Source organism: Tachypleus tridentatus, chromosome 9, assembly GCF_004210375.1.
Source record: "Tachypleus tridentatus isolate NWPU-2018 chromosome 9, ASM421037v1, whole genome shotgun sequence".
In the NCBI taxonomy this organism is placed as follows: Eukaryota; Metazoa; Arthropoda; class Merostomata; order Xiphosura; family Limulidae; genus Tachypleus; species Tachypleus tridentatus.
The window spans coordinates 29,743,352-29,759,542 of record NC_134833.1 but is presented as its reverse complement, the minus strand read 5'-3'; the positions used below and the strand labels follow the sequence as shown (position 1 = coordinate 29,759,542).

General features: G+C 34.9%; 1 pseudogene across 1 annotated transcript in view; it reads right to left on the bottom strand.

Moving 5' to 3' along the window:
- Positions 1 to 16,191, bottom strand: part of LOC143224952 (acetylcholine receptor subunit alpha-like) — a 169,724-nt pseudogene that overhangs the window by 18,535 nt on the left and 134,998 nt on the right. The window contains exon 3 of the transcript XR_013013532.1: positions 4,105 to 4,149. The product of XR_013013532.1 is annotated as an acetylcholine receptor subunit alpha-like (transcript). The remainder of the gene's footprint in view (positions 1 to 4,104; positions 4,150 to 16,191) is intronic.

The following is a 16,191-nucleotide window of genomic DNA, read 5'->3' as shown; positions in this document are numbered from 1 at the left end:
GACGGTCAATCGAACTATTCGTTAGTAAAAGAGTAGCCCATGAGTTGGCGGTGGATGGTGATGACTAGCTGCCTCTCCTCTAGTCTTACACTGCTAAATTAGAGACAGCTAGTCAGATAGCCCTCGTGTAGCTTTGCGCGAAATTCAAAAACAAAACAAACAGACTCCTAGTTTACTTTATTGTAAACGTATGTGGTACATAATTTGACACGTAACTCGACATTTTAAAGCTGAGACAACTTCGAGGTTAGGTATAAAATGCGCTCACATTAAAGATTCCAGTCTGAACTTGTTTAGTACAAGGAATAACTTAAGAGTGCGGTGCATGAAAGAGCTGAATCGCACAGTATCAAGTGAACGGAAGGCCTTTTAACCAATTGTACAATTAAACGAAACGTGATGTGTTACGAAGATGACGTGCAAACAAACCGTTTACTCTGATTAGATGCATCCTAAAATTGAATGTATCTTGAAGTTAACACAAACGTCGTTGATAAAGCACAAAATCATACGCTCTTCGACAGTCGGGAACACAAATAAGAAGTAAACCTGTTGACAAGTTAGCACTAAAATCATGTTCAATGATCATGGTTAGAACCTAAAACTGAAGCTGGTGGTAAGAGGTGTATATTCTGTTGGAACTTGTAAAAGAATAACTTCATACGAGCGATATTATTTTATAAAACAAAAATAGTTTTTAATAGCTTGAAAATGGATAACATAAAATGTTGGTGTTTGTGCTACCTTTTTTTTTTTAATTTCGCGCAAATCTGCACGAGGATTATCTGTACTAGTCATCCCTAATTTATCAGTGTAAGACTAGAAGAAAAGCAGCTAGTCACCAACACTCTTTGGCAATTCTTTTATCAAAGAATAATAGGACTGACCCCACTTTATAACGCCGCCATGGCTGAAAGGGCGAGCATGTTTGGCCATACCTGGCCACTTGTACTAAACTTAGTGGTTAATTAATAAGTAATAAACCATCCTTCAGACGACAGTTGTATATATATTTGTGTTATTTTTATTTCTTCATCTCTTCATAATATACTGTTTTTCGATATGAAATTTTCAAGTAAGTATAACCGAACAAACATACATAACATTATGTAACACAAATTTTGTTCCTGGATAGTATGTGTTATTTCTTAATTGTTATGTTGTAGAAGTACAGAAATTCTCTATTAGCTACTTAGCACTAAATCTACCTGGAATGTTCTGGAAAATTGGTAAATTTGAAAATTTCATTACCAAGGTCACAAAAGCAAAGTTTGAAGAAAAAAATAGGTATTTTCCATTTACTTTAGGCATAAGCAATTGGGAAATAACATTTTCTGCCCAGGAACAAGTAAAAATTTTGTTACATAGTGTAATTAAAGATCGGCCTCTTATGTTTACACACCGGTATTCTAAACCCAGTGAGTTGTAAACAGAACATTCATTTTACTTCAAAAATTTCATTTTGATTTCCCAATGCACTTCCTTAAATTAAGTCTATACGTTGTCAGTTATACAAAAAATACAGTTCACGCTACATGACAGAAATAACCAAAGAATAAAAACTAATTTTCTGACAGAGATGAAACCAACGATCGGAGATAACTGATTCTAGGATCCAGATTAATTCCACAAAGTTGAACATTGTTTAGATTAGCGATCCAATCAGCTTCTTTTATTTCTCTATCTGATTTAGTTTTGTATCCTGTTTCAATGCCGATGAGAGTGACGTTGTTAATGGAATGATCGGATTGGTTAAAGTGTTGAGCAACAGGGAGATCATTTGTGTTAATAGAAGATTTATGGTTGTTGGAACGCTCTTTAAGAATTGAGGCCCGGCATGGCCAGGTGGTTAAGACACTCGACTCGTAATCTGAGGGTTGCGGGTTCGAATCCCCGTCACACCAAATATGCTCACTCTTTCAACCGTGGGGGCCTAATAATGTGACAGTCTATCCCACTATTCGTTGGCAAAAGTGTAGTAAAAGTAAAAGTGGGTGGTGGTGACTAGCTGTTTTCACTCTGGTCTTCACTAATAAATTAAGGACGGCTAGCGCAGATAGTCCTCGTGTAGCTTTGCGCGAAATTCAAAACAAACAAACCTCTAAGTGTTACTTCTGTATATCTACATATTGGTGATTGGATTTTTTGCTCTGTGTTAGATAACTGGTGTTTTGAGTTCCACAAGTGATTTCTTTGGATATTTTAAAGGTCTTAGATTGTGATTTTCAGAAAATAGGTCAGTAGTTTTTATGAACTTGCAGGTTCGACAATGGGCTTTATCTCATGGATGACGACCATTTTTGGATGGGAAATAATTCACTTTTGTGTGAACAATGATATGTTTTATTTAGAGTTCTACTTTTTTCAGAAGGAAACAAGGAGAAGTTAAGAAAATATCTTTTTAAGGCGATCGTTCAGTTGTAGAAGATGATTTTTTTTCTTTCAGAATTCGTGAATCGTATTTGAGTTTAAACTGATAGGTAATAATAAGAGAAATTATGTTTGAAAGTTTAGTGTTGCTCTGATTTAGGATGAGTGTTGTTAGCCTTTACAGTTTGTCTGTCTCTTTATATGCTATTTGTAACGTGGTTTGTTCTCTGTAGTCTGTTTCATCTGATCATATTTTCTTTATTCTAAGAGAGTGACAGCAGATAACGCTTCATTTAGTGTGAGAGAGGTGGCAGCTTTTAAAGTATTTTAGTCTGTCTATCAGGGGCATAGGTTTTTTACACCCGATAGGGGGGATGATTTTTGCAACCACTTCTGTGGACTGTTCAATTTGCAAATTGGTAATCTCTGATTACGTGAACCTGAAAGCTGTAAACATGCAGTCACAGAGTAATCTTGTTGCCACGATACTAGGATGTATATTTAGGCCTACTGACTGATGCTTACGAAGTTACGAACTATAATTTAGATCGAAAAGCTTAGAAGCACGTCTATATTAAAGATGTAGATTTCGACTACTGAAAATGCCTACATCTAGGCCTAATTATGTAATTCGATTGGTAAGAACACGAGAATCACAAGAACAAACACACAATTTGTAGGCCTGTGATGCAATAAAACAATTCAACAGACCAAACTGTAGGGGGGATGATTCTATGCACCATACCCCCCCACCTAAAATGAAGGGGGTGTATATCTACGACCCTGCTGACTATAGTTTGTTTTGCATAAATCAGTATGTAAAATCCGTCATTTATAAAGACAGTGACATTAAGAAAGTTAATTTGGGTAGGCAAATAATCATCAAAAGTTGTAAGTTAGATATATTTAAAAAACAAAATATAAATAAAGTGTACTTTACAATCAACTATTTTTTAAAGAAATACCATTGAAAGTAAAAAGTATTTGACAATTTATTATACATATTTATAGACAAACGAGATAAAATATCATATCAAATTACGAACTTAAAAAAAAGTACTGCTTTGGGAATACGCTGTCCTTGGAAATAAGAGGTAACTTTCTAAATTTCGAAAGTTTTGACTTAAGATAATCGATCGTTTGTTTTATTTTTTGAATTTCGCTCAAAGCTACTCGAGGACTATCTGCGCTAGTCGTCCCTACTTTAGCAGTGTAAGGCTAGAGGGAAGGCAGCTAGTCATCACCACCCACCGCCAAATCTTGGGCTACTCTTTTACCAAAGAATAGTGGGATTGATCATCACATTATAACGCTCCCAGGGATAAAAGGGCGAGCATGTTTGATGCTACTGGGATTCGAACTCGCGACCCTTAGATTACGAGTCGAACGCCTTAACACACTTGCCCATGCCGGGCCTAAAGGGAATTGAAATATCAAATTAAACATAATTTTACCATTGAAGTTGGCGTTTCCCTTTAAACGAAAATAGCTGTTAAACATTTTCAAGTATTTTATCATAGTTATCATATGTACAGTTTTAATAGTTTTTTCTTAAAATGATGGCGGTTAAAGTAGACTAATTTTCGAAAAAGATATTTTAAAAAAAATTAATATATTTCTTATTATTGAAAAATATAAGATGATCAAATATTCTTAATTCGATAACAGTAGCTATAAATAGTAAACAGATAAGTTACCATAGGGATAAAATAATTATAGAAATTAAGTACTTACCTGTTGAACCCATACGTTAGTGGTCATAATTTGTTCCTTAAGATTCTACAGAGAGAAAGAGAGAAAACATAGTGTAATTGTTTGTTATAATTAACTAAACTAGTGGTTGTAAAGACCTTTGACCCTATTTAGGAACTAAAACGTGATCTTATCATTTCTAGACAAGTTAAGATTTAATAGATAAATAGCTCGAATACAAAAGACATCCAATCAAACTCACATATGTTTTGCTAGTGTTAGATTTTTATACTTTAGAATTAAAAGAATATGAAATGGACCAGTTTACAAGACCACTAACAAACGTTAAACCGGTAGATTTGTATCACTCGTGAAGTCAACAACTTGTGTTGTTAACAGTGAAATTATTCGGCACTTTACCGGTTTTTCAACCTCCCCCAAAAAAAAAAGACAGAAGGAAGACCTAAAGTTGGACAGTATTTCTTCAACTCAGTTGTATGGTATCATGGGTTTAAATACTGAATAAATAATTGGGATATTAATTAATTCGGAACTTGACATTAATCGCACAGTAAATTTCGGAATACATAACTATCATTTTTATTTGATTGAAGACGTATTTTGACAAATCGACCATCTTTTAACCAGATATAAATTCGACATTTACTTAACAAATGTTTCACAATAATTAAAACGCAGTGTCAGCAAATCAACGCACTTTCATGTCTAAATGAGAAACTTATGGTACACGATTGACGTTGAGAAACAAAACTTTTCTTTTGTGTGGGTGATGGGTTAGCTCTGAGGTAGATGGGTTAGCTCTGAGGTCGATGGGTTAGCTCTGAGGTAGAGCGCTGTAAGTGTGACAGTTAATCCCTTAGCGTGGATGGTCAGTGAAAGGGTTCAAGTGACCGCCTTTCTACCCTCTGGTCCGTAGTTCAAAACTGTAGATGGCAGCAGATCACTTTAGTATATCTGCCATAAATACTCCAATACAAAATGTTTGTCGCAAACAATGACTTAGACATTTCTTATAACTATTTTACGTTTTGTTAGACGTAAATTTTACTCTTTTTGATAATGAACTTAATACCTGGTCAACATTCTTAGCATAATTAATAAAGATTGGAGGTCAGCGAACTTGTTAGAAACGAACTTTCCAGAGATTTTGTGATGACATTCATGTGCGGAAGGTTTTACAGTTTTGAAGTTTCTTAGAGTTTTTGATGGTATATAATTGTTGTTAAAGGTGGTATGAAGTTAATACCTTTCGCAGAAACCTAAATAACTGCCAAAAGTAATCACACTTGAGCTGTTAGTCAATTGGAACTGTGTGCGACGGTTTAAAAAACTGGAATTGTATTTGGCGGTAAAATTGGACTTATTAAAGTATATTAAGAAATCTTGATTCTGAACAGGTCAGTTAATTTTGATTATTTTTGTGATTGGGTCAATATTGTTAGATTAATAGTTCTGTTAATATTGTCACTGTAAAATTATTCTTACTCTGATTTAATAAATTTGTAAATAATTGTTATTGTACATTGCCTCTGTCTTATTTGTTGGCTTCGCAATCGTGGCCCGGTTTTGCCTGGTTATTAGGGCTCTCGACTTTTAGTCTGATGGTCGCGGGGTCGAATCCCCGTCACATCAAAACATGTTCGCACCTTTCAACCGTGGGGCGTTATAATGTAAAGGTGCAATCCCTCTATTCGTTGGTAAAAAGATTAGCTCAAAAGTTGGTGGTGAGTGGTGATGACTAGCTGCCTTTCATCTAGTCTTACACTGCTAGTGCAGATAACCCTCGTGTAGTTTAGCGCGAAATTCAAAGACAAACAATACAGATATCCTCGATAAATATCTGGATATGTCTGGTAGTACAGTAAGTAGTAAACGTCACCCAAGTTAGAAGGTGGAGTGGCACTGCTGTTATTCTATTTGAAACACGGCACATTAGTTTAAAAATTGATTAAAAATAAGATACTACGCAAACTTTAGCTGACAGAGAAAATATCAAAACAGAAGTCAGTAGTGATATCGCTTGTGAAAACAAAAATTGGCAGTCCGTGATTGAAACATTTTATACGTAAAAAACAAGTTAAAACCAACACATACATATCTGTACATAGAAAATGACATCTAAAACAGATGCGACTTATATAACAGAACAAACCTTTTAAATATATAATGTCAAAACGGACAAGTTAAACGAGAAGATATTGGGGAAAACGTAGCAACTTTGTTCATGTTGCTGTCTCTTTTTACAGTTCCGAAATACAAGGAAGTCAAGCATTCCCCATTTTGTCTATTTGTTTATTTTACCCACTTTCACATTTCACATTGCACCTTTACAGAACTTGTCTTTTTCACTTCCATATCTCTATATATTTCTCCTTTATTTGTACACATAAGATTTATTTGAATAAGACAATGATAGAACGAAACATATATAAAACGTCCAGATTCTGAGCTGCTGTTTCCTGAATAAATTCATGTTTTTTCCTTTTTGAAAAACCAATATCACAACAAATGTACAGTAATAAAAATTCAATAAGCTATTTCTGTTATTTAGGTGTAAAAACAACAATACATCACGAGGATAATAGAAACGAAAACAGTATGAATTAAAAATAAATCACTAGAATGGGAAAAAAATTCCTTTTTAGGACTGAATCTTTTCAAGTTTGATACTGGCGATCTAATGTTTACTCAGCTCTAGAGAAAGGAAATGATTTTATTGTTGGATGGAAAACAGGAAAGTTCTGGAAGATGAGAGAAGAAAGAGAGAGACAGAAAGACGGAAGAAGAAGAAAGTATTCGGAACTTTTATTCAAATAACCAATTCAGCATGAACCCTTTAGAATGCTTAGACGACGTCGATCAGACAAATTTTTCCAAAACACGAAAAACATAAAGTGTTAAAAATAAACAGCTGTGGGAAGTAGACACACACTGCTATAACAACAATATACATCGTTTACAATCTTAAAAAAGTCGTAAAATGAAATTATACGTATTATAGAGAAAATATTTGCATATTTAAACCATAATACTTGATAAAAGAACGAATTGAAACTGAAGTCGTGTAAGAGATTTAGTGAATAATAAGAGTTGTGTCGGATGACAGTTAAAACATTGTTTTAAAGTTGTAGTGTCGTACTGGGGTGTTTTTTGTGTTGCATAACAAGTTCAAAAAGTTAGAAAACTCTTAGGTATATATGTGTTGCTTCTGGGATCCTATAACAGTTTTTTTCAAGAGAATAATCGATTAATGTTTTTAGGTTTGTAATTCTAAAAGTGTTTCTCTTTAAAGAAAGAAAGAAATGCTATCATTAAAGAGAACTGAAATTGAATGACAATAAAAATATGAAGATAAGAAATAGTAACTCTGTTTAGAAATGTTTTCTTAATATCTCTACTCATACTCTGTGGCATGAATTTTAGGTAATAAAACATGTAATCTAAGTTGTGTAACAAACGTTTGTATTCTAGGCTTAATATAAGAACAATTCTAGATGAGTTGGAACGAGTTATGTTGTGTATATACTATCTGATAATCGTAGATAAACATGTACTCTGACTCAACGATTATTTTCAATTAATTAAGTGTAAGTATATGACAGCTACTTTTATCAATGAGTAGGACTAAAGTTATTCTGAGGCAAGGTAAATATTGTATGACATCACGTTGTAAATAAGCGTTTGTTGTAAAAAAATATTTTATTAAACCACCAACAAATCGATATCTAGGCAAGGCCGGCACTAGGGTAGGGTCCTGGGGTGGGCCAAATGCCCTTAAATTTCTCTCTGGTCCACCGGAATTTATTACCTGTAGTGTTTTAAATTCACAGTATCAATTTTAAAGATTTAAATGACATTTTTTAAAGATCGATAAGTAGAGCCACCAAAACCTTCACCCCCCTCCCCCTGAAGCTGGGGCCAGGATGACTCTGGTGAAACTTTGTAAAAGCATTTATGCTTTCTTCGATTGCAATAGTGAGTTTTGTTTGTTTCTTCGAATTTCAAGCAAAGCTGCACGAGGGCTATCTGCGCTAGCCGTCCCTAATTTAGCAGTGTAAGACTAGAGTGAAGGCAGCTGGTCATCACCACCCACCGCCAACTCTTGGGCTACCCTTTTACAAACGAATAGTGGGATTGACCGACACATTATAACACCCCCACAGCTAAAAGGGAAAGCATGTTTGGTGTGACGGGGATTCGAACCCGCGACCCTTAGATTACGGGCCGAGTGCTTTAGCCACCTGGCCATGCCTCAAACAAAGAAACAAACTATATTTTACAAAAGTGAAAACATTCCTTCAAATTCATAACATACTGAGAACACGCCAGAATAACAACAGTTATTAGGGGTAGTGTCATAAAGTATTGTGTGTCATTTATATAGATATCTTATAATTAAAAAAATAATATTTCGAATTGTCTTGCACATGCGACTTATATCAAGAATGAGACCACAAACCTTAAAAAAAGAAACGCACGTTTTGAACCCAAATAATATTGACATTTGTTTTCTTGCCAATAAGGTTCGGTTTCTTGTATCATAAAGTCCACGAAATTTCTATCAAAACTTAGCCTTCCTTTCTTTTACTTACCTGTAAAAGTATCTCAAGAGTTGGCGATGGGTGGTGGTGACTAGCTACCTTCTCTCTAGTCTTACATTCCCTAAATTAGGGACGTCTAGCGCACATAACTTTTGTGTAGCTTTGCGCGAAATTCAAAAACAAACAAGTTATTTACTTGTACCACTGATTTCGTTGTATATAAAATTATTGGTTTTATACACTTACGGTTCACGTTTTTGTTTATAAACAGACGGTTGGTTTGTTTTGAATAAAGTACATAGCTACACAATGGGCTGTCTGTGCTCTGCCTACCACGGGTACCTAAACGCGGATTTTAGCGGTGTGAATCCTCAGATATAGCGCTGTGCCACTAAGAAGATAGACGGTTGGTGTTATCATAAATATTAGTGATGGTGTCGTTTTTCCAATGCAAAGCTACATAATGAGCTATCTGCGTTTTATTTATTGCGAGAAGTCGCATCTTAGAATTTAGAGTTTTAAGCCTATAAAGTTACCGTTGAATACCTCGTAGGAAATAATCATGAAGAACCCCTTACGTTGTGAAGTTATTACTTTGTGTGAAATGAAAAAAAATAACAACGTAAATGTTGTTTATTAAGCGAAATGCGTATGGTCATATGTATACACACACAGATACTGTCTACTTTTACACTCACGTGTATAAAAATATTTCGATACAAGTCATATAACCACAATACAATATACATTGTATAACAGAGATTTCCTTTATCGATTTACAGAGTAATTTACATTTTAATAACTATCTACAAAACTGTTAGGTTTTTGGAGATATATTTTTAAAAGCTATGCCGACAACGAGGAACAAACTGAAAAATAAAAAAAAAAACAATTCTCCAAACGCAAAAGCACGTGCACGATTAAAGAACTAAAATTATAAACGATTCTGACATTAAAATTATCATAAAGTTTGCTTTAGCTCTGTTGTCCATAAGTGTCAAAATGATTTTAAAATAGTCGGAATGAAAAGGTAGAATACCACAAATTATTGTTTAGAATGGTTACAGATGAAGTGTAACAATTTCGTGAAGAGCTCGAATCTAATCAAATGGTAATAACTAAAAAAAAAAAGGAATTAGTATATTGACTGTTACTTAAATGATACGTGTTTGATTCAGAAGTTCGTATGTCAAACTTACGTATGAAACTATAAACTTGATTTGAAAAGACATTTAACTAGATGCCAAGTTGATTAGGTCCTATGTTGCCCATACTTGAAAATATTCCCTACTGTCCAATAATAAAACAAAGATAACTTGAATGCTTGTACTCGCTGTTGGTGTCCACAGTTTTACAAAGTCACATAGTGTTTCGTTTTAATTACTTCTATTGGGAGACTTTGTTCCCATATGGCTACTCACTATCTTGAGTATGGAAGTACATTACGCTATTATAATAATAAGTTGGCAAACAACGTTTTATAAGTATAAGATAGGCCTGGCACGACCAGGTGGTTAAGGCACTCGACTCGTAATCCGAGGGTCACGGATATGCTCGCCCTAACGCACATAACCCTCGTGTAGCTTCGCGTGAAATTAACAAAAAGTATAAGATAAAGTTTTATTGATGGTGAAACAAGCTATGGCAACATCAGCCGTTCATACACTTGACCAGACTTGACCTCACCCTGTATCCTGTCACCTGCTGACATCATTTCCGTTATATTTAATCTCTCTAATGTTTGGTTTTGTAACGATATACAAACTTTGTATTGTTTTATACGGATCGTACCAGAAGAAGACAGACCAGTATTCTGTCGAAACATGGAGTATGTTCCACCACCAATAAAAAAATTCCTTATGCTTATAAATCGCTGTTTTCCTTCCTATTATTATACCTTCACAGCTACTTACAGCTTAAGTATACCCTTGCAGTTACTCACTGTGCTTTACGTAAAGTATACCCTTCCTTTTACTCACTGTCTTGTAGGTTAAGTATATCCTTACAGTTACACACTGTCTTGCAGATTAAATATACCTTTACAATTACTCGCTGTCTTGCAGATTAAGTATATCCTTAGAGTTACTGCGTTGTTGATTAAGTACATCCTTACAGTTACTCTCTGTCTTGTGGATTAAGTATATCCTTACAGTTAGTTACTCACTGCCTTGTAGATTAAGTATACCTTTCCTTTTACTCACTGTCTTGTGAATTAATTATACCCTTACAATCACCCACTGTCTTGAAGATTAACTATACGCTTGCTCTTACTCACTGTTTTGCAGATTAAGCATACCATTTCAATTATTCACTTACTTGCAGATTAAGTATCCTTACAGCTACTCACTGCCATGTAGATTAAGTATATCCTTACAGTTAGTTACTCACTGCCTTTCAGTTACTCACTGTGTTTTACTTAAATTATACCTTTCCTTTTACTCATTATCTTGTGAATTAATTATACCCTTGCAATTACCCACTGTCTTGTAGGTTAAATATACGCTTGCTGTTACTCACTGTCTTGCAGATTACGTATACCCTTACAATTACTCACTGTCTTGGAGATTAAGTATATCCTCACAGTTACTCACTGTCTTGCAGATTAAGTATACCCTTACAGTTACCCACTGCCTTGCAGGTTAAGTACATTCTTGGTGTTCTCACTGTCTTGTGGATATACCCCTGCTGCTTTCATTGTCTTATAGATTATGTATACCCATGCCTTAGCCCAGTGTTTTGCTGGCTAAACTGATCTCTTAAGGCGCATAAAGAGAAACCCTCTTTCAGACAATAAAGTTTCAAGACAGTTCGAATGAGTAATGAAGACAAATGTATTACAAGTTCTGAGAGGTTTACGTTTCAACATCATAAACTCTACAAGTATCGTTTTTTATCACTCTTTTCATTGCTTTCCACAACGAATTTATCCACGCTTTTGGTAAATGTTTTCCGTATTAAGTGGGACATATTTTAAATATGCGAGTTAAGAGTTAAACGTTAACTTTTGCGAACCAGTTCATGAACAATATCTTTCTCAGTATCTTTACCTCCAATGAAAACCGAGTTTTTTAATTGTGATTTTCCAGTAATTAACCGTTTATTTACTACAAAAATGCATGGTTTTCCTACGACACAGGACAAGAATCACCATGAAACACGAAGAAAGATAAAATAAAGTGTGTTTTCTCACCATATACTTTTTTCGATATAGAATTCGAAAGTAATATTCTTGGAGATAATTTTACTGTTTCACAGTCTTTGAGAAAAATTATTTAAAAAACGCACATAAAATGAGCCTTACTTCTCAACAATATAAACTGCGACTACTGAAACATATGCACAAAGCTATACAGTTTGTGAAACAGTTCACTGGAATAGCTAATTAGAATCTTAAGTCTCGTTTCCTTTCGAAATAAACACTGGTGCTTATTCATAATGAATTACTTCATCAGGATATGAAGGTTTTACAGTATCTGCTGTGCGAAATAGCATAGTAAGATTTTCAAAAACTTCATGAAATTAAGACTGCATAGAATAACAGTTCAAATCGTATTTGTGAAGTTAGAAGTCTTAAGGCCACAGTGATTGCATACACGTTCGATTTTTTTAAAGGCGGTCTAATAATTTTCCTGAACGTTAACACAGAACGTAATGTGTGTATGTATACATATACATAAATGTAATAACAGTTGCTTGATTTTGTCTCACGTAATGTGCTCAGAAGTCCACAGAGATTTGTGTTCCTAAGTTGAATTGGAATTTAAGATTTGAACCCAAACTTTCCAACATGCTAGAAGCTTTCTGCTTGGTCAGTGTTGTGTGTTGTGAATGAAGATTACCTGTCATTTGGTGTGCTAGTTTATTCCACAACCGGAGCGCGAAACAATATCACAAATAACAAATACAGGCCGCTGTCAGGACGATTATTAACGAAAATTATGAGGACGAAACTGAAGGAACGTTTTATCCTTGTGAACTAATACCCGTGCATTATACGTAATACAACTTTCACAGGATTTAGTGTGTGTATTTGCGCATTAAGCTCCAACATCGTGGAAGATTTGACACCAAACCTTAACAAAAGCATAACACAATTTTAAAAATACCTTAAATTTATAACTTTCACATGTGATTATCTACATGTTATTGCTTGGATTTCTTCGAGACATTCAGTCGCGAGAGTTCTGAAAGGAAGATATATATAATGTAATTTTAATTGTTATAACGTAAAAACAGCCATATTAATATTAGAAATAACATCAAAATTATTATTAGTTATTATTAATTGTTATTATTTAAATAGATACTCAACGTTTCGTTTTACAGCTTTTACAGAAAGCGTTTGCTGAAGCACAAACCGAAACTAATAGTACGACATTTCAACTTGAAGCTCTACAGAAATTAAACGACTTAGAAATAGTCATGTTTACTCGTGAATTTTAACAATGGTAATAATATCCAGTTTAACAATACGTATTGTCACTTAGTGATAGCTACGTTATGACAGGTGGAATGCAATAACAACAATACGCTAGTTAAAAAATGTAACTGATTACTGACAAGAATTATAAAACATGTACTGAATTAGAGCACTAATATCTGTTTTAACAAAGGAGTGAAATAAAAAATGAAAGAATATGTTCTGATTAACAAGTGTAGTGAGCATTTGTATAAATGTTTAGAACAAATGACCTTTACAGTCCAGATGTATATATATTCCTAGTTTTATTATTTTAACCAACCTTTCGCCTTTGGGACTTCCTCAGGGTTAATAAGCGCACTACAAATTTTGAAAGACAATAAATATTTCCAGTGTATTGTACACAAATTTATGTAATTTATCCGTCCTTAACGCACACTGTTCTAAATAATGCATATTTTATGGCAAAACGACCATAAATCATTTTAAATAGTATTATATTAATGTAATCGAACTTTATAACAGGTTATGGCTTTCGTTTTGAAACATGAACGAAATGGTTTGTTTTTATTTTTAGATTATATTTATTGATAAAAAATCGGTGTATTACTATGACTCATGGTAGCATAAGTCAAGCAGAGACACCTATAAAACCCTCCACGAGTTACTGCGTGTGGTCGTATTCAACTGTAACAATTTGATCTTTTGTTTGTTTGTTTGTTTGGGAATTTCGCACAAAGCTACTCGAGGGCTATCTGTGCTAGCCGTCCCTAATTTAGCAGTGTAAGACTAGAGGGAAGGCAGCTAGTCATCACCACCCACCGCCAACTCTTGGGCTACTCTTTTACCAACGAATAGTGGGATTGACCGTCACATTATACACCCCCACGGCTGGGAGGGCGAGCATGTTTAGCGCGACTCGGGCGCGAACCCGCGACCCTCGGATTACGAGTCGCACGCCTTACACGCTAGGCCATGCCGGGCCTTCAATTTGATCTTAATGTTTTCGAGATGTGTACTACATACGACACAACGTCAGGGAATATGTAATCTTAGACATATCAGAAATACATTGTTGTTCTACACTGTTTCATTACGCACATGTAACAATGAATATTTCAAAATGAAAGAAACTGATAGTGAGTTTTTATATATATCTAATTAAACATTCGCATGCATAAACAATTAACTAAATTTAGATACTTATTGCAAAGAGATTTTTTTTTTAGAGCAAAGCCACTTTCTGGTATCTACTGTGTCCACTGAGCTGAATCGAGCCCCAGATTTCAGCATCTCAACTTCGTAAATTTATTGTTGTCCCAGTGGGGGAACCATTCAGAGGAGATAATTTCCGAAAGTTGGCTGCGTCGAGGTATTCCAAACGGGTGTCTCGTCTCTTCGGTTACCTTTGAAACGCATTTGAAAAATTAGTGCTGATAAACAGCTAAAAAAGAGAATATAGTGGCGTGTTTGTTCACATATATTTGTGAACACTCTAATGTTTTATAGAACATTCTGTTCAAGTGTAAACCACGTGTACATGTATGTATATACAGGGTGGCCCGTAAGACCCTACCCATCCATATATCTTATGTATCCAGTGTATCTGTGTGCTGTCCCTCATTCTCGCTGCATAATATTATGCGACGCCATGTTCTGTGAGACATTTTCCTCAACATAGCAGGGGTTATTTTTCGAAATACCGCGGTAACAGCTGCCTTCAACTCATCATTAGTATTATAACGTTGTTTAGACACAACATATGGATGGGTAGAGACTTACGGGCCACCCTGTATATAAAATAGACACTCACATTCATACACATGCATAAGTGGTTATAATGTCGGAAGGTGGAGTTGAGGCGTATTGATCTGCACCCCAACACAGCAAAAATAAAAATATGTGCCTCACTTTGGAAGCGTGGTGCGTTACAAAAGTGACTGTCAAATCTCACTGTTTGACGTGTCAATCAGGAGTCTTCGTGCTTCGCAGTCCGTTACCACCAAAAACATGTGAGTGACTTAAGAGTGGATGGTGTCTTCCCTCTAGTTTACAGTTTAAAATTAGAGCTGGCTTGAAGAGGTAACGAAGGAAACGTTATTATGTATTATCAAGAATAGCTTTTTACTTCAAGTGGGTTTCTCGTCATCACGAGAAACATTATTATAGTATGTCGAACTAAGAAATACGTATTGTCACTTAGTGGCAGTCATGTTACGACTGGAAAACATTAACACCAATAATATCCAGTTTAACAACATGCATTTTCATTTAGAGACAGTTGCAGTACAACTGGAAGACATTAATACCAATAATATCTAACTGAGCAATACATATTTTCACTTATCTTTGTAAGTCCACGATTGGTAGAAAATGTTCCAGTGATACAGGGATCACATTATACAACGTAAAGAATTGTTCCAGTGATACAGGGATCACATTATACAACGTAAAGAATTGTTCCAGTGACGCTAAGAACAAAACACGTTTGAAATAAACGAAGCTTCACCTTTTCTTAAAGAAATTTGGTTCCAATTATTAATACTAGAAACAACAATGAAGTTACCAATTCCCTAGTGGCCAGTTCTGTTATTTGTAAAAAACAAATAAGTATTTCATTAAAAAAAATCAAATAAAAACATCGTTTGGACCGCAGTAAACTTATAGAGTATTTAGCTCTAAGTTTAGTTTTATTATTTATATCTTTAACTATAAGCAATAAAAGCGTCAGCAAAACCTTCAGACATTCCCAAATGACATGCGTGAAATAAGTATTAAGTACTAACTTTGACCGGATCGAGTAATGCTCGTGCGTGTTTGTTCTTTGTTATAGCAAAGCCACATAGGGCGCTCTCTTTTATGTCCACCTAGGGGAATCGAACTTATGATTTTAACGTTGTAAATCTAAAGATTTACGCTGTTTCACCGGCGGATCCCAATCGAATAAGTACTGAATAAGGATTTATGTATTCTTTGAACTGGGAGGCTAAAGACATCGTAGCTAGTCAACAGCACCTACCACCAAATTTTGTGCTACTCTTGTTAGACCAAGTATTTTGATTTGGCCATCACTCTAATGAAATATTCGAGCAGAAAGTATTTTATTTTGGCGGTAACTGAGTACCAACTACAGAATCTCAGCTCCAA